Raw genomic sequence first — 26,372 nt, 5'->3', positions numbered from 1 at the left:
GCTCTCTGTCCCTTTATAGGATAACAGCTGCAATATCATCACAGGCTCCAAGAAGACAGAAATAATGTGTCTGTGGTCATTGTTCAGCTTTGGCAGGCGACTCTGGAGATTCAGTGTTAGCAGCTATTGATACCAAGAGCAACGCTGTCTTCCTGCTTTTGTGAGAGTACTCTTTGGATTACCCAGGGTGCTCTGCAATTTTGCTTTTGAAACGTGCCCGGCTCACAAGTCCTCGCAACCCAGAGAAAAAAAAAAAAAAATCAGCAAAGCCTGCTATGTAGACCAGCGACTGAATAGCTAACAGCCAATTTGCCAGCACAACAATTCTGCATTGAGCCGATGGCTAGGTATGAATATCCCTTTCAGAGAGAGCTTCCCAATGAGGGAAATCCAGAAGCTGGCTTTTGAAAATGAAATTCCCTGGGAATTCAGCATAAGGCTTTGCCTGGCAACATTCCCACACAAGAACCAACAAAAAGCAACTGGCTCTAATCCTTCTCCTTATGTATTTTGGCAGCTTTCTTTCATTTAAAAACGAAAATAAAAATAAGAATCCGTCCTGCTCCCATACTGGAAAAAGTCCAAAATACACACATTGGGAGTACAGGAACTGGCATTTAAAGTCCTCCTGATGCTTTTTGTGCTGGGTCTTTGATCACGGAGAAGAAGGCAGATTATTTTTGCCTTTTACAGCCTTAAAACAAAAAGTTGCTCTTGGAAGCTGTCTGTAATGCAATTTAATGTTCAGCTTTCCCAATTAAACTATTCCAAATAGTGCCATAAAACAAAAAGCACCCTAATAATACTGACTCTGGCCTCCCTTATGTCTCTTCTGAACCATGAATTTAGTGAAGATTAAAACAAATATGAGCTTTTCATTTTCTTTTGTCAATTCTGTGACGACTGAACAGTTTTCATAAGGTATTTTTTTAAAGCAACAACTGTTGGTAAGTTCAAGACTGCTCTGTGATGCATACATGCTTTCAATGTCATAAGTGCTATTGCTTTTCAGATAAGATGAATTCCAAGATAAAGCTGTGCGGAAGATACATCGTGAGATGATGGTGAAAAGCCATTTATGCCACTTCTTCTGCCCTTCAGGCACACTGCCTGCAGACAAGCGTATAAAAAAATCTGACCCAGGATGTTTATAAACTCTGCTGCTATGTCTGAATCTGCTATAAGTGATGTGTTGTTCCTATCAGGCATTTACTCATGCAGAGTGTTAGCTCCTACTATTTGTAGAGATCTTGTATTCACTAGGACACTTTGACCTTTACATGAGAGCAAAAATAAGCGAATGCAGTTGTCCAAGTGATGGATAGTAAAGATATTAGGAATTGACATTTAAAATAGGTATCTTTCTCGTGTAGCAAATATCAGGTCTTGCCTTTCATCAGGTATCACATCTTAATTTGGATGTTAGGAAAAAGTCAAGTCATACCAATATGAAATAATTTTATTGATTCCAATAGTATTTTAAAAACAGAAACCAGCAGATAAACCTAAAAGAGCAATACTGAGATGGCCAGCTTTAAAGGGCAGGTCTTCAGATGATGTAATCATTTAGTACCAGTCAAAAAATCTTTAGTATACACCTGCAGAGTGCGCAGTGACTGTGGAATTTGAGAACTCTGGAAGGAGCAAATTACAACTACAAAATATTAAGTGAAATGTATGCCCTATCAGATACGCCAGACAAGGATTGGTGAAGCAAAATTCAGCACTCCTTTCAAATGGAAGCTGGCAATGTATGAAGTCTGAGATCTTGTCTAGTGGATTTTAACAGTCTGTCAAGAAAGCCTAAGCTGGCCAGATGAACCATGGCCATTTCTGCCAGTATCTCCAACTGGGCTGAGTATTTTCTGTGCTGGTGCATCTAGCCTGTTAGAGCCAGCTTGATAGAGGAAACCCATGTTTGACTTCCACTGTGCTACTATGCCATTCTAAAGGATGTAATTTTTGGTAGACGAAGGACAATTAGGCAGATGTGGTGGAAAATGTATAATCAATAGAAATAGCATACTGAACTTACATGAGGATACTTCTTAAGCAATTTGCTGATACAAATCAATGAGCCAGTAGAGATTTCAAGGTCTGAAAGATGCTGTCCTTTTCATCAACCTAGTCCACCTCAACATAAAGAGGGGATTACACAGCTGTGTCTGAGGGGACACTTGGCTATGAAGGACCTCCAGGGATGCCTGGGACCAAATTGTCAGGAGCCACCTGAGTTTGTGCTCAGTACTCTGTTCCTCCTCAGCACTTGGAACCCAGCTCCTGTATGCTATGAAAAGAGAAACAGATAACTGGCCTTCTGTAATTTCATAGCGTTCTCTGCATTGTTGACCACTGTTTCACTGAGGCAATTATCCTTAACATTGATCCTATTATTGTGTAATAATTAAGGAGTGTGTTTGTCTCTCCTGTCTGAAACTAAAACATTGAGATAAAGGCAATATAATTGAACAGTTTACCAGCAGAGGCCCAAGCTCTTGACAACACGTACATTGTATGAAAAGTGTTTCACATCTCTGCTGGTCCTGGAGCATCTCTCCCGTGAAGAAAGGCTGAGTAACCTGAGTCTGTTTAGCCTGGGAAAAGATGGAGGGGGAATCTGATAACTTTATAAATATCTAAAGGGAAGTGGGAGACAAATGGATGAGGACAGGCTCTTCTCTGTGGTGTGTAGTGATAGAATAAGTGGCCTGAAACTTGAGCACAGGAAGTTCCTCGCAAACACACAGAAGAACTTCTTTATGGTAAGGGTGATGGAACACGGGAACAGGCTGCCCAGAGAGGTTGTGGAGTCTCCTTTTGTTGAGATATTCAAGACCCATATGGGTGCCTACCTATGTGACCTATGGTAGGGAACCTCCTTTAGCAGGGGGTTGGACTCGATCTCTTGAGGTCTCTTTCAGCTCCTGCAGTATTGTGATTCTGGATTCTTGCTGAGCATGTCCCAAGGGCATGATTAGAATTTTGCTATTTCATTTGTTGATAACAGAAACAAATGTGTGTGCTGAAAGGTGCAGGATATGGGAGACTGTTCTTGGATAAACCTACACAGTCTGCAGTATCATAGTGAATCTTGCCTCAGCAACACTTGACTCTGCTTGAGACAGCCTTTAGAGAAGGGCAAGAAAAACACATAGGCTGCACAAAAACAAACAAACAAACAAAAAAAAAGCTTGCAGGTAGTAATAGGAAGAGGACGTAGCACACCCTGCAGCTATTTCTTGTCCTGAATGGCAGAGCTGGTAGGGTGTGCAAGCAATGGGGCACTGCTGTTGAAGGACAGTCTGGGTAAGCACCTTCAGACAGCACTGCACTTTCAGGACACACAGGTGTAGATACTGAAGGACTGCTCTAGCAGAAAGCAAGTGGTCCTGACTCCTGAAATACTTGGCAGTGTGCTCCATTTGTACAAAATGTGCAGGTTTCCCTCATGGTTTTTTTGTCATTCACGCTTTACTGCTTCCAGGTTTCACTGAGTTCTGCATGTTTTCTTCAGCCACTTCATTCTCCAGACTAATCGATTAAAAGTGGTTTGGATACAAATCAAACAGCAAAGAAATGAAGTTCAGAGCACAAGTGTACTGTTTTGCTTCCTTTATTCTCCTGTAAAACTTGCTGAAAGCTGATTCCAGCTTCCCAGTGTTGTAAGGCTCAAAGCCTCAGAGAGCCAATAGATCACAGCTGAAAGAGCAGGGACTCTTGTCAGGCTGATGAGGGTTAGCTACAGTTCCGATTGTGTCCTGACCTGTAGGACAGGGAGCTCTATTTAAGAGGCAATACTGACCTGAGGAGTCTTTGAATCTCCCTTTGGGGAGAAGTAAACAAATCAACAGAGAAGTTGTTCTGGGCAACAGACAGTAAGAAAATCGCTTTATATTCCATGAGATGCCCAGGTGAGCAGACAGCAAATAATTCATGGCATTCTAGTGCAGCAAGACATGGTCCATTCTGGCTCTCCGGGTACACTATGAGGTTTAAAGAGGTCCAGATTTCAAAACCGGAAAGGCTTCTCCATACACTGTGTTTTCTATAGTTCAAACAAAGAAACAAACAAACAAAAGATGGTTTAAATAAAACAGAACTGACCAAATAGTACATTCTGAGATCTGACCCTCTCCTTATCCAGTTAGACTGTACTGTTTTCCATACTCTGCAGCATCCAGAAATGCTGCAGAGTATGGAAACCATACTGAATGCACTGAAATGTTGGCATCACTGTGAGGTAAGCTCAGCTCTATCTCTACAGCACAACTGTTCTGGCTTGGACCAAATTTGGTTTCACTTCTGCAGGTGCAAATCTGGAAGTCACATCTGTCCAGAAGAATTTGGCAGCAGATTAAGCTGAGGCACCCCAGAATAAATTGTGCAGTCTTACCTCCTAACCACAAGTCAACGGTAATAGAATGATATTTCACAATATTCAAAGTAACACATTCAGCAGAACATTTTACATAGGCATCAAAGACTGTGCTTTTAGATTGAAACACTCCTCAAACAGTGGCCAGTAATGAAGATTCAGCAGGATTTTGCCACAAGTACAGAACTGCTGTGGGGATCAGCACGCTTTGGTTACTGTGACGTACCTGGATAATCATAACCAGGGCCTCAAATATCCTCCTTAATTCTCTGTGCTGTGCTTGCATAATACTGTGCTCTTACTGAGAAAACATGCAGACTCTGCTGGGTGCCTTGTTCTCATTCTTTGCTGGGAACAGGTTGAGGTGTTGCTTGCTTTGGTTTCTTCTTATATGGAAGGAAAAGGGAGCAGCTTTCTTGCCTCAGCTGCTACCACTGACTGTCCAAGCGTGGTTACTGCCAGGCAAAGCTAAAGCCTTGGCCATGAGCAGAGAGTGGCAGAGGCATGTATGTTGATTGCACTGTGGGCAATAAGGTAACCTGTAGGGGCACCCAGTTTCAGCCCTTTCTATTACAGAAAAATCCTCCGAGATGCAAGAGAAACATTAATCAGCGCAGCACTGCTTGGTTCATCTAGCAAAGGTGCTAAGAAAAGAAATTAGGACAAATTTCCATTTACTCTGTGGTGTATTAGCCCAAAGCTAATATACCAGTTTCCACATGCTATGTGTTAATGACCTGTTCAGATGCCTTTACCTGAAGTAAAAGCAAGGTAGTGCCAAGTACCTTCTCTCAGCAAAAAAAAGAAAAAAAAAAAAAGAAAAAAGAAAAAGAAAAGAAAAAAAAAAGTCAGCTATTTCATTTGCTGCAAAATGCTGCGGAAAGATCATACACACTGACAGCTGGTGCTGAGCAACTGATGTATGGCGCTCATTATGTGAGCAATATTGACAATCTCATGAGTCTGCATTAAAAAAGGAAGAAAAAAAAAAAGGAAAAAGAAGTGTGTGTGAGAGAAAAATAATCACATTATGAGAATCTTCATGATATTAGAAACTTGGCTTGGATTCAGTTTGGAAAACAGAAAAGATGGCTCAGCAAAAAGAATAATAATAACAAAATAATAATAAAGATGTCTCCTGTTTTGGACAGCTGTACATAAGGCCTGGATAGCGTACAAGATTCACCACTCACTCCTATGGACATGATTTCTGCAGGCTTTTCTTTCTGGCAGTCAGGGAGGAACCTGGCACTCCAGGAACAGCGCTGTACAAAGCTATAAATGTTGTGCCATGTGCCATTTATTTTCATTGCTTTAGTAAGAGCTCTTCTCTTTTGCTGCCTTACACACATGAGGCAACCATGCTCTATACCTCGAATTCGTGATGTCTCGAGGTCAAAATAAAACTGTCAAGCCTTGGATTTTCAGAGTATTTACCACTTAGCTGTGAGAGTGGATGTTCATTATCCAGCACAGGATCACTGAGCTGTCCCCTTTGCTTTTCTTACTTGCTTACTTCTACAAAATGCTAGCCATATAATGCTCAAGTTGAATTAAGAATTGACTCCCTGCTGTCTCTGATGGAGCCGCTCACTGTAGAGCGATGCCTGGATGCCTCTTACTCCCTGGTACAGGTTTTGCAGGAATCTGATCTCTCCTAGTTCTGCTGTAGAACCGATCAGAATGCCAGGCATTGCTGCTCTGCAGGAGATGGCAGCTGCCAGCTCAGAAGCAATAACTTCAAGGTGTTTTTAAGGCCCCTTCAGCTCTGTTGCTCATAACCATCTGCCTCCCATATATTTTAGCAGACTTGTACTTCAGTGTTTTTTATCAAGGCTGTCCCATCAGTATGGGAAAGTAGAAGCTTTCTCTAATGCATTCTCAGCTTCAAGGGCACTAGTAACCTGTAGCAGATGTCTTGGGATAAACTTGGTGCCTAGGTCCCACTGAAGTGATGTTTTCCTGTGCTGGATGTTTTGCACTTATTTTTTGTAGGAGACTCATTCATAGGATGTACTGTGCTCCAAGAGGATTAACTCTGGTCCACCTCCTAGCGTCTCCTTTTGATCTTCAGCCATGGCTATTTTTGCAGCTGATTTCTTCATTTTGGTGCCTGCAAAAAAGTAACAGCTGAATATAGTGTTTTCAGGCAAAGGGCCCTTTGTGGAGTTTCAGAAAGCTTTTTAAGTGAGGATATCTGAGACCCTCTTCACTACCTTAGTTGTCTTCTCCATTCTGTACTCTTGTCAATCTACTTTCTGTTGACATGGCAGCATTGCCAGCTGTTGTTGAACTAGGTAGGGACACTTCTCAATAGCTCTCCTTCCAGTGCTAAGAAGCTCAAGGATCCTGCTCCTTTCCTGTAATTCAGCGCCAGGAACTGGGAAGGACAAGGCTCTGCACTGTTCCATGTTACCCACTGCATGCATCCAAGTGCCAGATGAGCACCTGGTAAGGCCTGCAGCACATGGCTTTCCTTCAACCATGCAGATGCAGCCACATCACCTCTGCAGGCCTTTGCAGAGACAGCTACAGGGACTGGCCTCCTGTTTTTCTTTCTTTATTTCTTTCTTTCTTTTTCTTTTTTTTCTTTTTTTTTTTTTTTTTTTCCCCTGTGGAAATTCCTGAAAGCCTTCCAACAGATGAGTGAAGTGCTGTACTGCAGAAATGCCGGCATACCAGGTAGAAGAAATCTTAGCAGATAAAACTGTCCTAAGAGCTTCCTGCTGGCGACAGCTTCTGGGAGCAGCTTGTATATAGGTCAGTGTTTATGGCTGTGAACACGACCCCTGGTCCTGCTTTGGTCTTGGTCCAGCACCAGAACAACCACCTACCTCTAATCCAGACCCAGGCTGACATTGGTAGAGTATGCCAATCTTCTCATCTGCACAACATAATAATTAGGTTTCCTGGCAAGAAACTGATACCATTTTTGACGAATAATCCTTTTCCTTAAAATCGAGATAGTATTTCCCTTCAGGATTTCAGAATGTGAAAACTTGGATCAGCTCTAACATTCACACATAATAATACTTTTTATTTCCTTGTTTAGGGCCAAATGCTGATCTTTTTTGCTCAGTTTTCAGACAGGCTGCTTATTCCTTGGCATGGCCTGGTCCAGTCTGTCAGCCAGAACTTGGTACCCTGAAGGCAGTAGGATGTGCAGGCAAGAGAAACATGATTGCATGATCTTCTCTGCTGGCATCTCAGTAGTGCCAACCTGGAAGAGAAAGGCAACAGCCAGCGTACAGGCAAGAAGTGATTTTTTTTTTCCCCTGGAGTGAGGGCCAAACTCTGTAACAGTCAGCCAGTGTAATTCAGCATTGTTTCTTACTGTGAGATTATTAGCAACACCTTCCTCCACGTGCATGCATTTAACACCAAACTTGTGTTGGAAGTCATTAATTTTGGTGTCCTTCTGTCCCATTCCCAAGCAAGCCAAGTCTTTGCTGGCAGAAATCTTTGAGTTCTTGATTCTCATACTTGAATGCTGCAGCTGCAGATTCTGATAAAGAGTAACGCTCATACCAGTTCTCCCACTGGTAAGTTCAGCAAAAAGTGTACCTCCATACTTACAGCAGTTCCCACAAATGATTCCCTTTACTGTATTTAGACAGTTACTTTTTTTTTTTTTTTTTAAATTCAGTGTTGTAATAAGATTTCATCATATTTTTATTATTATTATTATTAATCATCATCATTATTATTTTAGCAAAAGGGGAACTTTAACAGGATGCTGCTGTTCCCTCATAAATGGAGCACTGCAGCACTTGGAGGTTTCTCTTTTTGTCTATTTATTTTGCATCCTGGAATATGGGATCATTATGGTCCAGAGCAGCCAGTCTGAAGCCCACAGACACACCAGGGAAACAAGTCTCTGCCACTTCCTCCCTCTGGCAAGGTGGACTCATTCTTACTGACCGCAACCAAGAGAAGTCCTTGCATTCTCCTGGGTCCTGCTCTGTTCCTGCTCTGCAGGCAACAGGCAGGCAGCTGGTGGCACATCTCTGCCCTAAGCGTCCTTCAGGAGATGCAGCTGTTGCTCTTTGCCCTGCTGCCACCACATTTTTGCCTCTATCTGCTTCATTTCCTGCATGAGGCACTCATTAAGTGGAGCAGGAAAGGAAAAGTGACATCTTACACAAAGGCATGGAGGTGGGTCATAACTGCTGAAAAAGCAGCTGAGTACACAGCAGCACTCTTAATGGGCCTTCCTCTTCCAAGCACTGTGATTTTTCAGCTGGGGAGTAGCCAGGTTATAAATTTGCTATTAGGCACTTTCACGGCAGTGTAAGCGATCAACAAATTAGCACCACTTAATTTCTTTTCATCACATCTGTTGGGCACCATCCCATTCTCAGAACAGAGGGTTGGGTTTTCTTTTTTCTTTTTTTTTTATTTAGCCTCAGAGCTCCAAGGAACACAGCAGTGCTGCATCCACACACTGGCACCACGCTGCGTGGGGAGAGTTGGCCAGGTTGATGCCTGCATGGTGCCAGGTGTGGAAGCCCATGCAGCATGCAGAGCTTACCCTGGCCAGGGAAATGGTGGGGACGTGGCCTTGGCTGGGCCACCCGGCAACTCCATGCTGGAAACAGCTCCATGTTGGAAGCAGCTCCACGCTGGAAGCAGTCACAGAGACTGAAGCCAACACACTGCCTCTGCAGAGACAGGCCTGGTGGCTGCACACAGAGGCCAGCCAAGGAGAGGCTGTGAGTAACAAACCTGTGTGAGAGGTGAAGAGTGGTGCTGGTGACCTAACACTTGTGGATGTGGTCAGGAGAAGTTTTCTGTTTTGTAACAGAATTGTTCTGATTTTCATCTACATAACAAAGGGCAAAATCAGACCCATGTTCTGATTCCTCATGTAAATTTTTCCATATCTTTTACAGCTGCTGGCCACATCGTCAGCTTTTAAGCAGATCCAAGAGTGTTCTCATTGACTGCCAGGGCTGTCCTGCTTGAATTAAGACAACAAGCAGAAGCTTTGGCTTTTAAAAGGCTGCCAGGTCTAAGAGAGAAGAAGTCCAGTACAATGCCATTTACTTCACTGGGCTACCTTCTTCATTTGCGTTTATGAGGCTTTTTGTCTGATGGGTGACATTTGGCAAGTAGCTTCATCTGTCTTGTCTGCTTTCAGCTTCTATTAATCTCTCCTGTCTCTTTTTAGACTCCAAGGTCTGCAGAACAGGTGGTGTGTTTCAGATGTGTCTGTTCTAACCTTGTTTCCTGCCAGCAGTTCAGAATAGTAACGGAGAGGTGAAAACATGCAGACAGGAGACTGGATGTGGCCACAAAACACAGATCTGTCCATTTGTAAGCTCCCCAGTTCAAGAAAGACAGGGAACTTTACTAGATTGAGTCCAGCAGAGGGCCACCAAAATGATGAGGGGACTGGAGCATCTCGCATATGAACAAAGGCTGAGAGACATGGAACTGTTTAAGAGAAGGAACTGAAGAGAAGGCTGAGCAAGGATCTTACCAGTGCTTACAAAAGGGCTAAAAGGTGGCTGTCAGGTTGTTGTGCCAGGGTCTTTTCAGCTGTGCCCAGTAACAGGACAAGGGTTAATGAGTGCAGACTGTAACACAGGAAGTTCCACATGAACGTTATGAAGAACTTCACTGTGAGTGTGACAGCCCTGGAACAAGCTGCCCATAGACCTTGTGAAGTCGCCTTCTCTGAAGATATTCCAAACCCACCTGGATGCTTTCCTTTGTAACTTATTCTAGAGAACTGCTCTTGGCAGGGGTGCCCCTTCCAACCCCTACCATTCTGTTACCTGCTGCATAGCCTGTGCAGGTAGTGCTTTCATCACCCTGCTCTTGGCAGCAGACCTCCCAGGGATCTCTTCCCAAAACAGCAACAACAGGCACTGTTCTGTGACCAGAGGCCATAGATGTGAAGCTGTTACATGTTCTGTTGATTGACTGGAGGTGGAACAGCTTGACTTTTTCACAAGGCAAACTAATATTCCCAGCTTGGCATGAAGAAAGGTGGAAAATAAGTTGTTTTGGGACCTGCCCCTATGCCATGACAGGCTGAACTGTGGCAACAGTTTTGCGATGTGCACTACCAGCAAGTGACTTTGAAGGCTTTAGCTAACATCAGAGAAGAAATCAATGACAGGGTGCCTAATAAGTGCACCTGGAGCAATCGTAGTGGCAACCAACAGTTACATAACACAAAATAGGCAGTGGCTGCCATGAGCTGAGAAAACAAGTATTCTTAACACAGAATATCAAAGCAATCCCAGATGTGCCTACAGACTGGGAGAACTTATTGAGTACAGCCCTGTAGGGAAGGGCTTGGGAGCTGTAGTGGACAAAAAGCTGGCATGCGCCAGCAGTGTGCACTTGCAGCCCAGAAGGCTGGGAGTATCCCAGGCTGCATCAATGGGGGGAATGACAGCAGGGACAGGGAAGGGATTGTCCCCATCTGCTCTGCCCCCGTACTGTTCTGCAGTATTGCCTGCAGGCCTGGGGCCCCCAGGACAAGAAAGACATGGAGCTGTTGGAGTGGGTCCAAAGGAGACCATGCAAATGATCAGGGAGCTGGAACACCTCTCCTATGAAGGCAGATCGAGGGAGCTGTGGATCTGAGTTCATTATTTCCTTAAAACAGCAATTAAAGCAGCAGCAAAACTGAATCTTTCCTACAGATGAGTTAATTATTTGTGGCATAGAGCTGTCAGTATGAGAGGATCCTGATGACTGGATTATTATTAGAATAACATGAGGTCCATCTTTTGTTTGTTGGGGCCCACGAGTCTTTTATAAATCACAGTCATGGCTGGCTGGCTTCTGATCGTGGAAATAAACATAGGATTGCATGGCCTTCCCCAGGACCAGAAGGAGAAACTAGCATGGGCAGGGACAGCAACCCTTGTTCACAACAGAGACTTTTCCTTTCGTTTTTTAACTTTTATTTTCTCTCTGAGGCAGACTGATAGCTTGATGCTAGCCTTCCAGCCCCGTGAGCCATGCTCTGCCCAATAGGGGCACATATGATACAAGTCAGCTTCTTTGCCCACCAGAGCACACAGCCATATCAAAGCAGGTGCAGACAGGGTCACATAGGTGACATCATCCCAACTGTTCCCACGGATGGGGCTGATCCTATCTGATGGCACTTCCATGGCCCTGGGCTGTGCAGTGGGCTGGGAAGAGATGAGGTTGGGAAGCTGCTTTCTTCACTGGCACCACAACTGCAGGAGGTGTCACAAATTGCAAAAGAGAGAGGGAGGCTACTGTCACTTGCTGTCCCTGGGGCAGGCAGCTGCAGTGTCCTGGTCCCTCAGCAGAAAACCCTCCCAGCTCCTGCTCCCCATGGGTGTTCTAGGGCCATATACTCACAATGCTCACTTCCAATGCTGCAGGTATACCCTGCAGGGCTGTGACTGCCTGAGCCAGGCAGAGCCAGGGAAATGGTGGAGATGCTGCGGGATGGACACCAAGAACTGCCACCAGCAGCCACATAGAACAGTCCAATGAAGGTGTTTTTCAGTGTTCCATGTCTCACAACTGTGCTCATTTGCAGTCCAGGCATGAATCCATGCAAGTCTCTGCTGGTGTCCAAACATATACATAAGGATCAGTGAGATTACAGTCTTCCATCACTGACTGCTGCTACTCCTTTGGTTGGTTGCAGCACCCATTGCTGCATGTAATCAGCACCACCCTGGGCCTCCATTACCGTCCATCATTCAGTGGTTTTCCTTTGTAATGGTGATATATGTGGGGAAATAAAAATAGCACCTGTTTGTTACCTTCATAATAACCTATCTTTCATGAAACTTTTGCACTTCCTGAAACCTAGAGACAGTTCTGTTTGGTTGCAGTGCAGATTGGTGGCAATCTCTATGTCAGGCTTGCTTTTTATACCAAGTGCTCTTCTCACAACAGGATTTTTGCTCTTGCTTTCCAGTGCAACCTACTGTAGGGAGCCTACTTTAACTGAGGGCTGGGCTTGTTTATCTCCAGAGGTTTCTTCCAACCTCTATGGTTCTGTGATTCTGCGAGATAAATTATGAGTAATGAAAGAAAAAAATACCTCTTGAATGAGTGCACAGATGAAATATCCAGTAGCAGTAAGTTCTGTGCCATTAAATACTGCATGGTGGCAAGCCAGATCTTGCTGAAGCAATATTTTACACCTAAAAACTGCCCCAGCTCAGCTTCTGATTCTGCCAGTTGTTTTTTGCTGTTGTTATTTTCCTGTGTAAAACTATGCCAGCTGTTTAACTTCAACATGTCTAAATTACCTGCCTCAGGAGCGGACCCATGTGCTGCTTTCTGCTGTCCTCCCTCTTGCCTCTATGTATGCTATGAACCTTAGAACCATGGAGCCCTGAGCCTACTTTTGGTTTCAGTCACAGAGGGAGGAGAAGATTGAGTGCAGCCCAGTTGAAAAAGACCTGGGCGTACTGGTGGATGGTAGCTGGACACGAGCCAGCAGTGTGCCCTCACAGCCCAGAAGGCCAACCATATCCTGGGCTGCATCAAAAGAAGTATGGTCAGAAGGTGAGGGAGGTGATCCTGCCCTTCTTCTCACCGGTAGTGCTGCACCCAGGTGTGGAGTCCTCGGTACAGGAGAGGTGTGGACCTGTTGGACCACATCCAGAGGAGGGCCACAAAAATGATCTAAGGGATGGAACACCTCTCCTATGAGGACAGGCTGAGAGAGCTGGCGCTGTTCAGCTTGGAGAAGTCTCTGAAGAGACCTGATAGTGGCCTGTCAGTATCTAAAGGGGAGCTACAAGGAAGAAGGGAACAGACACTTTAGCAGGGTCTGTAGTATTAAAACAAGGGGAAATGCATTCAAGCTTAAAGAGGGTAGATTTAGGTTAGATAGGAGGAAAACGTCTTCTACAGTGAGGATGGTGAGGCACTGGAACAGGTTGCCCAGAGATGTGGGTGATGCCCCCTCCCTGGAGACTTTCAAGATGAGGCTGGATCAGGCCCTGGACAAACCTGATCTAGCTGTGAACGTCTGTTCATTGCAGGGGAGTTGGACTAAAAGACCTTTAAAAGTCTCTTCCAGCTCTAAGGATTCCATGATTCTATGCTACTGCTACAGAAATGCTGTGACTGGGTTTTGTTTGCTTTTATCTTTGTGCCTAAATCTTCTGGCCCCAAATCACATGTTCTGCTTGCACGCTGCATCAGGGTATTTCAGCTGTATTAGGGAAGGATACATTGTGCTAGCACAAGCTGTCAGAGTGGGAGCTTTGAAGTAGTTTTGAGTAGCGAGCATCAGCCCAGCATCAAAGTGGACAGCAAGAGCTTAAAGGGTAAATTTGTCAAAGCAAGAATAAAATATAGGGCTTATGCTGTCATTTATTTATTTATTTATTTATTTGCATTGGCAGAGATCTATTCTGAGAGCTCTCACATTTTCCACAGTGTCTGAGTGCATGTAGTAAGACCATACCCTTCCCATCACTTAAACCAACAATGGTTGGCAAACTGTACGTGCAACAAAAGCAGAGGAGCAGCAGCAGCATGCAGATGAAGCTGGCGCTCTGCTGCAGGAAGCTGAAGAAGTCGCTTTTGTTCCCCAGGAGTAGCAAAGAACTCTCTTTCTTCTCCATTCTCTCCCTGCTGTCCTGTTTTCTTTGTGATGAATATTTTTATGTCAGTGGTTATGAAAAAAAGAATGAAAAAGAAACAACAAAACAAAAACAAACAAACAAAAAAAACCAGCAAAATCAAATCACTGAGCAGGCATACACCAGTGGCCCTCATTGCTAAATCTCGTTCTTTCTGTAGTATCTGTTCCCACTGTCAATGTTCATCACTTGCTGAGAAAGCTGTGTACTGCTCCAAAAATCATTTACTGAGGGGAAAGTCCCTCTTCCATGAGGGAGATGGAAGGTGCATTTTGCAAGTTGTTGAGGAGTTTTTTGTGGCATTACTGTCCTTGAGATGTGGAATTTCTGATGGTGTGTGAAAATGAAAGAAAAGGCTTGTCTAGACTGAGAGAAGTATGAAACTAGTGCACTGAAAAATTTATGTTACATATTTAAGAGATCTTTTAATGCATGTAACAGCATAGAGGCCTTTTTTTTTTTTTTTTTTTTTTTCCCCCTAACTTATTTCTATTTAATTGCAAAACCTGAGGCATCTGGTATTTGCTTGAAAGTCACTAGATCCAGGAGTTGTGGGATTTGTAAGAAACTTCAGGAAGCACCCTGAAGAAAACACAGAGGACAAATATATAGATGGGCTATTCTAGTTAGAACCATTAGGCTTAATGTGGCAGATAAAGCCAAGCAAGCCCTTATCTGCCCCACCAACCCCACATGCCGGATAGTGTTGGATGCTCAGTGTGCTACAGAGCACAATGCTTTTGTAGCAATCTCAGAGCTGCTCTCCTTGTTTGTGTGGACATGGGTCCTCATCCCTGAATTCATCCTGAGCAATGGCAATCTTTCTCATGCTGTACCAGAGGGGCCAGAAGGTTATTGATCCTTCTAGGAAGTCCTGCTCTGAGTGCAGGACAAAATGAGAGCTGGATTTACATGTGTAATAGTTTACCTGTTCCAAATAAACTTTCTATTTTTTTTTTTTTTTTTTTAGGTAATTAGTGCTTCCTTCCAAGGATAGAGGTGAACCTTGTGGCCTGGACATAAAGAGCTGGAGAAGCATTTTGCACTCACCTAGCCCAGGGCGTAGTAACATCAGTTCCTCTGGGCTGAGAGTTGACATCCACAAATAGTCTCCAAAGCATCAGACTGCAGAGACTGAACATGTTGAAGCTTCTCACCATGTCATTACACTGGTATTTAAAGGTGGCTCACAAGCAGCACAGCAATGATGGCAGCTGCATTAATGCCTGTGGCTTCTATCACTCACCAGCGAAAATATTTTTACCATTGTTGCTTTGAAAATAATGTTTAAAACATCTGAGCTCTGTCTAGAGCAGCAGATGTCTCCTTACAGACCTCTGCTGTGAAAAACACAGTTTCCCTGGTTTGATATGCTGTGCTTATCAAATGGAGATAAAACTGCTGACTTGTCTCCTCAGTACCTCTCTGCTTCTGGAGATGCATTTCCATGTTTCACTTCTTCCAGCTTTGTGAGGAGGCAACAGCAGCCGTGCTTGTACTCATGAGGATACCTCATTAAAAAGTACACCTCCCTAAAAGGGAAGGGTTCCACCACAGTGCCTAAACGCAAAATGCCCTGTGATGTTCTGCTTTTCTGCTCACATTCCTTGCTCATTCCAGCACGTCACACTTCATCTAGTCAGTTGTGGAGCATGGAGACCCTCTCTCTCTTTCCTTGCTCTCAAAAGCCATTTCAGAAACTGCTTGCCCAGGCCAAAAATAACAACACATGCCTGAGTGTCTGTCTCTCCCTGATGAAGAGAAGCATCTGGAACAGTCTAACCCTCCCAGCTTCACCTCTCTGACAAATCCCAGGAGGCTGTGAGCCACTGCAGCCCTGCCTGCAGTCTCTCCCAAGCCTCAAGTGAGCCTGTGAGGTTCCTCCCAATGAAGCATGTAGCCTCCATCTCCCTGCAGGGCAGTGGTGCTGGGGGCTGGCCCTGAGGCATTGCCACTCACAGTGCCACAGTGTCTGAGCCACTGGTGAATGTGCTTCCTTAGATAGTGTGGCAGTGATGGGCTGTACATCCCTCTCTGACCAGAGGTAGCAAGACAGGATGTGAGCTGCCCTAACCACCAGACCCAATTTGTCTTCAGCACACAGCACAGGGCATTAATAACACCATGAATTGGGATTCCTCCTAGAAGTGGCTTGCGAGCATTCTTCTTTTACAGTGGAGATCAGCAATAGAAAAACTGCAGATAAAAAGTTATTATTATTATTATTTCTTCAGTGCTTCACAACAGCCACAGCAAAAAGCCTGGATTGTAAAAGTCAGTGCTGTACTTCTTTTGTCTGTATTTTGTAAACCAAGAAATATATTCTGCCATGGAAGTTTCTCTTCACTTTGGCAAAAGCAACACAACTACACATGGGTGGCTGGCATTGTGCTGAGACAGCATGAAACACACAGAACAAGTGCACATGTTGTTGTTCTGTGTTGATGGAGACAGTAGGGGGCTGACACTCACAAGGGAGAATTCTGCAGATGAGTTGCTCTAAGTCCTGAAACTCAGCAAGTCAGTTCCAGTGCACCTGATTCCTGCCTCCCCTTGTCCTGGTGTACAAAGAGATCCTTAGTGCAAGTGAGCATACGATTTGAGCATAGTGATTATGTTCTCAGTTTTTTCACCTTAATCCCAACCCTCATCAAAGTATAACCGGTCTCCTTTCTAGCACTCTTCCAGCCACTATAAAGAGAACACCTTGTCCAGGAAGAGAGAGAGAGAGATGAAAACAAAAATTCTAGTCCTGTTAGCTGCAGAGGAAGAGACTGAAAATATAAATTCAGATGACAATGAAGAGAAACAACCAGTAGCACTTACTAGGCTAGTACATGTTAACTGATAAGCTGCTCTCAGATCCTCCCAAGACCTGTTCTGTCATCCTGTTTATGTTCTCCATCTTGTATTTGTTTTGCTCAGAAATGATTACTGAAAGCGGTAAATACTCAAAAGAAAATGGTCCTAGGATACTGAGCGGCTACTAGCAGAATGGAAAAATGTCTGTGCTTCAATTTCTGTCTTTGGCATGTCAATTCCATATCTTTAACAAAACCAGAAATTTTGCAGGCTTTTCCTTCAAGAATAAACAAACATAAAAAGCCAACAGAAGGAGACCTCGAAGTCACAGAGTAGATCGGAGCAACACAGATGTTAGTACACGGCTGCTGCAGTTAATAATATACTGTCAAGCCTAGAAACAGTAAACAGCTGCAGCATCAAGGCCAGCAGTATTTTTCTAAACCTCTGGATGCAAAACAAACCAGCACCCTGCTTTCTCCCCCAGGCTACCACCCCCCACTCCAATTCACATGGAGTAGAGATATGACCCTTTCACTGTTTTATTCCTACTGAGTTTCTTTGGAACATGAATTCAAAGAAGCTTATCATTCTTGATAAGGAAAATCACCCGTCCTTCCCACCAGAACTCAGAAAGCCTTCAAGGCACAGATTAATGGCACAGCTCAAGGCCGTGGGGGAACGGGGGGGGGGGGGGGGGGGGGGGGGGGGGGGGAAGCAGGGGGAGGGAGAGGGAGAGGGAGAAAAGGGAGAAGGAGGGGGACAGGAGAAGGGGGTGGAGCGGTTTTGGCATTCCACTTGCCTATGTGAGTGTGCAGACCTTTCTCATTTATCATGGTCAGAGTGCAAGACCTACCCTGATATGCAGGTGAAGAGCAAAGCCAGTGAAGCTCAAAGATGTGTCAAGGAAGAAAAAAAAAGAGCTATCAAGCGGTCAGCTATGGCTAGCCTCATGCTTACAGGGGATCCTCATAGACACGTGCTCAGCAGTTCATAGGCTCTGTGTAATCATCTTGTGAGTTTGGTGGTTGTGAAGTTTTAAAGGAGAGAAAAATTGTGTTCTCTTTGTCTTCTGGAAATATGAATTTCCCTAACCTCTGTTTGCATTCCCTATGTAGTTCTGCACTTCTCCAGCAGTGCACTTTTTTTCAATCATACTGGGAACAGAGAGCACAGTGAAAAATATTTTTCCACTCACACTTGGAGATCTGTGCTGTGATGAAGACTCTGAAGCCAGTAAGTGACTGTAAGGTAGGACAGGCTAGCTTAATAGCCTGCTAGATTAAACCCTAGATAAACCCTGCTTTAGATTAAAACACTTCAGGGCACAAAGTGTTTCTTAGCTGAAGTGTGTAAGGGACCCATTTTGGTGATCTCATGGTGTTGTCTGGGACCTTGAGGTACTGCTGCCATAAGGATGAAATTATTTTCTTTCTAGTTCCTTTGGGCTCAAACAGCAAAAGAATGCAGGAAAAAAAAAGAGAGAAGAGAAGAGAAGAGAAGAGAAGAGAAGAGAAGAGAAGAGAAGAGAAGAGAAGAGAAGAGAAGAGAAGAGAAGAGAAGAGAAGAGAAGAGAAGAGAAGAGAAGAGAAGAGAAGAGAAAAGGAGGGGAAAAAAAAGCCTTGTGACACCAGAAATCCAACTACAAATGTGGGTCATCATGCTGAAATTAGACAGGGAAGAAGTTTTTTGCCTAATACACTTTGGTTATACTTTGGACATCAGCAGTTGTCAGGGATGATTCATCTGCTCCATCTCTCTGTGCCAAAATGTTTTCTGTGTAAAGTAAGTTCCTAATGACTGGGATTTCTTATTTCAGAGTTCTGAGACTCTCCTACTGCAGACTCTGCCATTTGTACACCTTGGTGAACTGCAAAAAGAGACAATCAATTATCTGCATGTGCTCAGCATCACTGCTAGTCATCACTGACAGGGAAAGAGAAAACTTGGAACTTTATTTGTAAAATTCCCACCAATCCTTTCAAAGCGATGTCTTTCAGACATTCAGTCAGTTGAATCACTAGGACACATGGGTGTGCACTCCAAAGGGTTAAATTTCCTGAGATTTATATACTTGGCAGGCAGTTTGGCTAAAGTGAGTTCCCTCGCCAAGCAGAGTTTTCCCAAGCTTTTACAGCTCATGAGACAAGAAAGGCATGTGTTTATGTGGGGGGTAGAGTGCAGGCTGGGCAGGGTGCAGTAAGAGGGATGGGGCTGTGAGGCTGCTGCTGAACCACCATCTCCAGACCTGAAGAGGCACCAGGGTTGAGGACTGGTAATGCATATGATTAAGTCCAGGTGTTTGGCACCAGGAGCTGCCACCTGGGCAGCACAGAACTGACCTGACATGAGGGCTTTGAGTCTCCAGCTGAGGCACTCACGTGACTGCTTGATTGCCATACAAATGATAAGTTCTCCAAGGATTCTGGTGGGACATGAGAACAGAAGTGAATCAAAGGCAACAGAGATTAAAACCAGGCAAGCCAGATATTCCTAGTGTCTTGACCCCAGGTTTCCCATCCAGGCCTGCATTGTTATTATGTTAATCCAGGACAGCATGCCCTTGGCCCAAATGATGTTCCTCCTCCTAGTCCTGTTTGTAGGCAGAGGATCAGAGAGCTGGGCCATTTCCACTAATGCATGGTTCCTACAGCCTTGGCCTGTATGGCAGGCTGATAAGTGTATCCAAGGTCATGCTGGGGTGGCTGGAGGAGATCCAGGGTGTGCAGGGAAGGCCTGGAGCCTGTGTGGGGTGAGCAGTGTGTACGGGTGACTCTGGGAACAGTATGAGAGCCAGACCTGCACTTCTCAACTTCTCAGTTCCAGAGAGAGGCAGGGAAAAGTGCTTCAGGATGACCTCCCTGCTACATGAGATTTCCTTCTTTCATTTGTCCTCTTGGGGTAAGATGTCATCCTGTTCTGAGCCAGACTCATCTTTGCAGACTGAAGAGAAGCACAAGCAGGACAGCTTTTAAACCGGCCTGAGAAAAATGTTCAGTAAGTGCCTTCTAATTTTGATCCTTTTGAAAAATGAATCCAAAGAAGATAAGGGAGGCATTTTAGGCTACTGTGCATTTCAGCCTGACTGTGGTCTCATGAAGTCAGCGGGAAGTTTACTACAGATTAGCAGTAGTAAACCTGCTAGCCCTGAAGAGCCTTTTTGCAAACCCCACCTTTACAGAGCAGTGTCATTCCTTCACCCTTGAGCTGAGCAGAGACGCACTTCAGATAATCAGCAAGAAAACTTGCACTTAATATCAGACAAAGGGTGGAAAATATTAGAAACCTCATATAAATCCTGGTATATGGAATAGGAAGAGGAGGTGGCTGCACTTCACAAGGGATGAAAAAATAAGCCTGATAAGGGCATCATTTACATAGACTCTGGCAAAGACAGAAGGAGGGAGGGAGCAAGGTTTGGGAACAGAAGGCCAAACTCTGCTTGCACCTGGGCCCACACAGATCCTGCTGACATCAGTGGTAACTGACTGTGTCCCCCTAGGGGCAAATCTGGGGAGCATGGAACCACTTGACTTTTCTTTGCCACAGAGGAACATTTTATTTACACAGTTATCATGTCTGGTAGCTGTGTGGTAGGCACAGAAAACAACTGACCCATGCTGGAAGAATGCAGTAAAAAACACACAAAAAGTACCAGTTACCAAATGAAACAGGTGACATTAGTAGGACAAAATTGTACATGGCCTTTAAAAAATAGTAGTGCTTTCTGTCCTTTACTATGAGGCATCCACAGCCATGCAGCTCTAGTTCCTTACTCCAGTGCTAAATCTGACTAATTAAAAGAACTAAAATCCAAAGAAAACGTATTTCTTGCCTCTTTCTTTGATATTTGTAGTAGTGAATAGACCTCTAGTGGCAACAGTAAAAATATCCTATCAAATATAAATAAGTTACTTGGGTAAGCAAAACGCTGTAGATAAAAAATTCTGAACAGAGTCAGAAGTGAGGAATGGATACAATTAGAAGTTAAGCATAGCATCTTTTGCTTGTGAGCAGCAATGCTGTAATTATCTTTTCATGCTATAGTTTAGTGTTCTTTGCCACTAGAGTGAATAATAGTGTTAGCTGTGAAAAACAGTAGAAAGTTTCCTCCCAGTCAATAACTATAATTAATTTTGTGCCTCCTGTAATAATTTTTGTATAATTGCATCAGGATTAGCATTTGTTCTTGAAGCTGGACTTTGTACAGGTTGAAATATGGAAGCCTTAACCACTGCAGAGGATCAGTAATGGCTTGATTCATACCTGTGGTGGTGAGATGTGATAACTTTTCATAAACCCTCACAAAGAAGGTAGGAAAAATTAACAAATAAATCTCAATTTTAAAACAAAACAAAAAAATGCCTCCAACTATTTCTTCTCATTTCTCGTTGTGGTAACACATGAGTTTCTCATTAGGAGCAAGATAAGTGTATTAATTCACCTCTTCAGTGGCTCTTTAGACACTTCCCAAGAGGTTAAGATAGTTTTGCAAATGACAGTGAAGCACCTGAGGTTTTCTATTTGCAACTTCTACTACCAAGAGTCCCTGCTTTGTAACTGGCAAATACAAGTATTAGAAGAGCACTGTAACAGCAAGGCAGCAGGAAGGGGAAGCAGAATGGAAATCAAATGTGAAAGGAAGATGGAAAAAGATAGTCTAACTGAAATGTAAATACAGCCATACATATGTATACGCATAGCCTAAGTGAAGTGTCCATTTGTGTAATTGGGCTATATGCCAACGGACTCTACCTATCACTGAAAAGAAGCACAGACTTGTGTTTAGTTTAAAAACAGGATTTAAAGGTCAGGTTACATATGGCACTGTCTTACACAAAGTCCCAAAGAAAAGCTTGATGTTGGTGTCTTCAGTGGTGACTTTAAGTAAGTGGTTTACCTACTCTGCTTGTTCTGGGGGAGCCAGGTTCTCTGGGCTTTGCAGGCAGCGTTGCAGAGGGCTTTGTGCCAGCAGAGAGCCTCGTCAGTGCTGTTCCTCCAGCTTCTCTTCTCAGAAGTCCCTGGCTGGGTTTCTGGAGTCTTTCTGTTATGTGTTTGGCTACAGAACTTCTGAATGTCAGAGGTTTTATCTTTGGCATTGACCTCAATAATCAGATCCTTGCCTGAAATAAAGCTCCTTTGTGCTACCTCAGTAGCAAAAAGCAGCCAGTGAATAACAGAAGAATAGGCCCAGATTGTCTCCATTAGTTTACTAATTGAGATGCTGCAGGGAGTCCTACTTCAGCATGAATAGGCCTTGAAGAAACTGTAATGAGCCCAACCTGCACAGTACTGCTGTGCCTCTTCAGCAGGACCTGAGTACTTCACATTTTTCATTTTCATGGGGGAAGTTGTAATACTTCCTTCAGGTGGGGAACAGTTGTATCAAATGACTATGCAGGCTCAGGTAAAACGCCTGCCACCACCCACTGTGTTCCCCATGCTCCCCAACAGACCTCTGTGCAAGAGCTGGAGAGATAACAGCATCCCCACTTGCAGTAGAGTTAGGTAGGCACCCAGTTCCTCAAACCAAAGGCTACTTTGCAAAATGTATGGCTGCTTGTGTGCTTTAATTGTTGGTACAGTCCTACACAGTTTCCTTCCAAAGGAGTGGAGCTTTGGTGGCAGTGCCTCTGTCCACGCTGGATAAAGTGCATGAGATGGATCTTCTTTGGCATGGGAGTCAGCAGTGAAATGGGGCATGTACCTGCTCTCTGGTGACTGCTAGTTTAGTCCATCTCTCTGCATATACAAAGAGTCTGTCCACACTTCTAGTTTACACAGTCCAGGTTGTCTTTGCAGCTAGAGAAGGCTAGAAATTTATCTCCTTAGTTGTTTGTTGATTTGTTTTGTTTTTCACATGAGAATAAATACAGATGTTGTGCTAATCTTACCCTTTACAATTTCCTTATTCTTTGGGTGGGTTTTGTTGTTGTTGTTGTTGTTTTGTTTTGTTTTGTTTTTTGTCTTTTCTCCGTGAGATTAATATTTGTCATTCTTGCTGTAGTCTCCTCCCAGAAATGTTCTTGTAACAGAGTCAGAAGCCTTCCTCCTTGTCTCATGGCATGTTGTGGAGCACATCTCTCCTTATTCTCACTGCTTTTTTGCTTTCTGATTATCTGCTGGCAGGTTACTGAACAGGAAATAACAGTGTATTCAGCCTTAATCTTAGGTAGGAAGCCACTCTTTGGCAATGAGTGAGCCATATCACATGCAAGGCTGTGTTAGACAGAGAGCTGCCAGACAAGCAAAATGAGCCAGACAGCATCATGGAGTCCCAGGCTGGCTAAGGCTGGCAGAACCTCTGGGTCTATCAGGTCCAACACCAGCTCTAGCAGGGACACCCAGAACAGGATGCCCAGGACAATGTCTAGGTGGCTTTGGAGATCTCCTAAGGAGGAGATCCCACAGCCAACCTGGGCAACGTGTAGCAGTGCTCTATCACCTAGTAGGCACAGAAGGGCAGCTTGATGTTCAGAAGAAACATCTTATGTGCTAGTTTGTTCCCACTGCCTCTTGACACTGGACACCTCTACGGAGAACTTGTCCCTGTCCTCTTTATGCCTGCCCTGCAGTTATCTACAGACATTGATGAGATCCCCATAAGCTTCCTCTTCTCCAGCCAGTACAGTCTCAGCCCTCTCAATCCTTTTGTATAGGAGAGATGCTCCAGTCTTCTCATCTTTGCAGCCCTATGTTGGTCCTTGTGCTAGGCCCTGTGCAGACCACTCCTGTTTCCTGGAAGAGCCTGAGGCAGAGAGGAAATACTGAGCCAGTAGTACCCTAGACCCTGGGACAAGTGCTTTCTTGAGGCAGGGTGAGAGGTACATCTGCTCAAGCCTAAGGAGCTCACATGGGTGCTGCTAACTCTACAAAGGGAGTTGTTTTGACGAGCTACAAGGATGTGGTGTAAATTGAATGCTCATTTCTCACCACTGCAGTTATTATTAGCCAATAGTTAACACACTTTAGCTGCATAGAGCTCTTTTTTATCACCCCAACAGTGAAAATGCAAAGCCTAGTAAACCAAAGCTTTTAGAAGACTTCTATCTATAATGCAGAGCAACCTAAAATGTAGCTTACCAGGAATGATTTTATTTAAGGGGTGGAAGGGAAGATCAAGGGAAACCAAACACTTTTTACCACGACTGTCTAAACATCACAGTTGGATTTCTCATTTTTAATTGATAATTGTTACCAAGACTCTTCCCATTAATTTATTTGCTTTCAAAACTGAAGTCCTATATGAAATGTTCTGTGTCAAGCCTAAAAATTTGCTTGACTCAAAATGAGCTTTTTTTCTCTTTTTTAAATTTTATTTTATTTTTTTGTCATATAAGGATACAGTAAAACAGGAGGTAGTATCTTAAAAATTGTCACATAACCATTAAAACCAAAATAAGTGTGAAGGCCTAACAAAGTTCCAGGCTTAAGAAATTGTAATGTAACTAAGGCATGTGCATTTAATCATCTCTTGCCCTCTCCCAATTCTACTCATGAAGAGTATTAATATATGCTAAAATATACATACAAAAACTGGAGATTAAACTGTTCCAAAGTGATGTGGGAGGATAAGCCTCACTGAATGTCATGGTGAGGTCAGAATATCATAGCCTTCTTCAGTGTTCTGAAATCTTCATTTTAATCTGCACTTACTCAACTAGATGTTATTTACCAGCCCTATGTGCCCCCCTATACTTCATAAACTTTCTTGTAAAAAAATTGAGAATTTAACACCTCCTCTTCACCACAGAGTTTGTCTTGCATTACTTATTTATATAGCATATATCAAACATCATTCTGGAGCTACTGGTATCACATACTTTCACATATGTATCATCAGTATTTACATCAGGTTACTAAGATTTATCCAGGTTTTCAGCCTCTTCAGAAATATCATAAAGGAATATACAAAGAGGTTGTCAGAATCCTCACAGGAAACACCCTTTTTGGTTTTCGTTTGCTGTTAAAACTTTTCTACACCCTCTAGTGTTAATAAGCTGTTGAAGTACGTGTTTGCACTGTAACAATAATTAAAATATCACCAATGGGAATCTGGCCCTATGTGAGCAAATGCTTGTGTGACAATTAATGTAGTAGTGAGGTTTGCTCCTAGAAACAATTAAGATATAATTGGATGAGTTGATCCAGAAAGCATATGATTTATTTATAAGGAGGCAGAGGGGGAAGAACGCAGCTACTTTCAACACGGCACAAATTAGAGCCCAGGAACAGACTACATTATTGCACTCTAATTAATTGAACAGTTTAACATCTATTTTTAATTTAGTTTTTATCACTGGGAGAAAATTGCCTAATCATATGATTTCACAGCCTCATTTTCACTTCCACAGCTCCTTGTACCGCCAGATGATGCCACCCTCAAATAGGCAGCAAAGCAAGACAGAGCCCATCACATGGTGACAAGAGTATGATTTAGCAGCAATCAAGAAATCTTCAAAGAGATGGCTTGAAAGATGTCCTCAGAAAAACTGGGTAGTGGATCACCCACTAAACCTTCCACCTCTCTATCCAGACCAGAGCTGAGAGGAAAACTGGGGTTTAACCTCTTTGCTCCTTTGAGAGACCTCAGTTCATCTCCTTCTCTATGCTACGAGCATCCCTCCTGATGAAGGGCTGGATTCACTTGGTTGCATTCTGCACTATTGGTTGGCAGTGAAGTAAGATGACTACATTAGACTGTTAGGCATCCAGAACTAGGCTAGATTACATTTCATCTAGGTCTATCATGAGATATTTATTCATATGAGGACTACTCTGAAAGTTGTGAACTTTAATTTTATGATGTTGGCCTCCAATGTCAAAAGTGGATATTGGTGGTATGGCAGTAGAAATTGAACCTTCCCACTAATAGCTGTTGCATTTTGTTACTGTATGACAGATAGCAGCAGAGGGGCAGTCTGACAGAATGTTGTCTGACACAGAAGTGGAAATGAAGCTAAGGTGCATCACTGAATTCCTGGCACCCACTGGCAGCTGGTGGACATTTATGGAGACCAAACAGTGGATGTGAGCACAGTGAGGCAGTGGGCAGTACATTTCAGTGGTGGCAACAGCAAGGTGGGCCATCTCTGCTGGTGCAGATTGGCACCTGACTCCTTCATCACTGGTGGAAATGCACTGCTAATGCTGGTGACCATGTTGAGAGACAGCCCTTTGCAGAAGAGAATTTGCTCTATCACATAGTGTTATTGTGCTCTTTGTATCTGTTGTCTTTTCCATGGAAATAAATAACAGGCATTACTTTCAGAGCAATCCACATTAAACAAGGCAGAATATGCTCTTGAGCACAGCAGACTCTTTTGTAATAGAGGCTGTAAAGAGGTGTGCAGGAAGATGGCAGTATGGTCTCCAGGAAGCGTGAGATAGTGTGCCTGAGGACTGAATACACCCTGAAAGAACAACAGATTCAATTGAATCATTTCTGGAGGTAACACTATACAGAAACAGACCAAAAAGTTGGCCATAATGTTAAAAGTACCAGACTAAAGGACTAAAAAAAGACTTAACTTCCTCCAACCTGAGCCTGACACTGTTGAAATTAAAGCTGGTATTTTTCTTTTAGG

At 43.7% G+C, this 26,372-nt stretch overlaps 1 long non-coding RNA gene across 1 annotated transcript; it reads left to right on the top strand.

Annotated features, from left to right (window-relative positions):
* The first annotated feature begins 17,573 nt into the window (after nt 1–17,573).
* On the top strand, nt 17,574–26,085 carry LOC146753889 (uncharacterized). Its single transcript, XR_014939322.1, has 2 exons — nt 17,574–19,782; nt 25,140–26,085. It is a non-coding gene; the product is annotated as an uncharacterized LOC146753889 (long non-coding RNA).
* Nucleotides 26,086–26,372: the final 287 nt, after the last annotated feature.

This window comes from Coturnix japonica, chromosome Z, assembly GCF_054131305.1.
Source record: "Coturnix japonica strain WE chromosome Z, WE-NBRP24, whole genome shotgun sequence".
Lineage (NCBI taxonomy): Eukaryota > Metazoa > Chordata > Aves > Galliformes > Phasianidae > Coturnix > Coturnix japonica.
The sequence above is the reverse complement of the archived record's forward strand: the minus strand, read 5'-3'. Positions and strand labels throughout refer to the sequence as shown.